The sequence below is a fragment of the Alexandromys fortis genome, unplaced genomic scaffold, assembly GCF_014885135.2.
Source record: "Alexandromys fortis isolate MF-2015 unplaced genomic scaffold, M_Fortis_MF-2015_v1.1 scaffold_343, whole genome shotgun sequence".
NCBI classification, from domain to species: domain Eukaryota; kingdom Metazoa; phylum Chordata; class Mammalia; order Rodentia; family Cricetidae; genus Alexandromys; species Alexandromys fortis.
This window is the reverse complement of record NW_026068262.1, coordinates 134,075-135,701: the sequence shown is the minus strand read 5'-3', so window position 1 is coordinate 135,701 and position 1,627 is coordinate 134,075. Positions and strand designations below refer to the sequence as shown.

Sequence of the window (1,627 nt, the reverse complement as noted above, 5' to 3'; positions counted from 1 at the left end):
GTTTGCTAAATACTCTTTTATTTTTTCAGATATTTGAAATAGGTTTTCACAACCATCTGTATTGGGATCTGGTGCCCTTCTAAGGAAGATACTTGGTCAGTTGTCCTCATCAACTTAACCATGAAACCCAATATGGACAAAGTCTTCAGAGCCACCATATATGGGCTGCACATGCATGTTTCAATATTGCCAGGGCATAAATTTCATTTTTTCTTTTCATGTTCTTAAGGTGAATACAATTTCTTCCAATGTCCTCATTAAGGATTGTCCTTAATTTCCAAGCTGGACTTGGAGTCCTGGCCAATATGTTTCTCCTTGTTTTCTATACTTTCATAATTCTGTGTCACAGACCTAAGCCCATGGATATGATCTCCTGTCAACTGAACTTCATCCACATAGTGCTGCTCCTCACTGGAGCAGATATTTTGCTTTGGGACATATTTGAGTCACTAAATACTGACAATGACGTCAAATGTAAGACAACTTTTTACATAAGCCAGGTGATGAGAGGCCTCTCCATCTGCATCACCTGCCTCCTGAGAGTGTTCCAGGCAGTCACTACCAGTCCCAGTTCCTCTTTCTTTGCAAAATTTAAATATTAAAGAAAAAAGTGTATGATTTCTGCTTTCTTATTTATTTGGTCTTTCAATTTGTCATTCACTAGTCACCAAATCATCTATGCTGGTGCTTTTACCAATGTGAGTAAGATCAAACAGATGAAGGTCACTAAATTCTGCTCATTCTTCTCCATGAACTACAACATCAGGGCACTGATTTTAACAGTGACAACCTCAAGAGATATATTTTTTGTAGGAGCTATGCTGATCACAAGTGCATATATGATGATTATCTTGTTCAGACACCAGAAGCAATGCAAGCATCTTCACAGCCTCAGCCACTCAAGAGCATCCCCTGAGAAAAGGGCCACCCAGACCATCTTGTTGCTGGTGGTTTTCTTTGTGGTCACGTACTGGGTGGACTTCATTATCTCATCTACTGCATCTCTGTTATGGATGTATGACCCAGTTACCCTGAGTGTTCAGAAGTTTATGATGAATGTCTATCCCACAATTACTCCTTTGGTACAAATCAGTTCTGATAACAGAATTATAATTATGCTGAAACACATGCAGTCTATGTGCCATCAGATTTTAAAAAGATAATTTTTTTTCACTTTAATAAAAGAAGTTTTTTATTATTTTTATATTTCTGAGTATTGTGTCAGCATGTATATATATGTATATATGTGTGAATCACTGGTGCCCACAAGGTCAGAAGCGGCCATTGTCCCTGCCTGCTTTGAATTGGTCAGACAGATGTTTGTGAGGTGTCATTCTGGTGCAGCCACAACTAATTTTTCCAAAACCTTTTTCTTCTTAAACTCTGTAATAGTTCAAGTAGAAAATCAAGATTCTTAATAATTTAAATAAAATTTGCGGTATTACTCATGGACATTCTTGTGACATTTCTGCTGCCAAGTGCTATAGATTTTTTTAAAGTTCATTGTATACTATAAGTTGAAATTTCCACAGGATTCTTTTACTCTCTCCTATTCACTTTATATCTTAAATGTTCCCTGATTCTGAGGTTACTCAAAGAAAGTTCCTTGCTGATGCTGAATTTTTAT

At 36.9% G+C, this 1,627-nt stretch overlaps 1 pseudogene; it reads left to right on the top strand.

Annotated features, from left to right (window-relative positions):
* The first annotated feature begins 218 nt into the window (after positions 1-218).
* LOC126494435 (putative vomeronasal receptor-like protein 4) lies at positions 219-1,163 on the top strand (annotated as a pseudogene).
* The last annotated feature ends 464 nt before the right edge of the window (positions 1,164-1,627 follow it).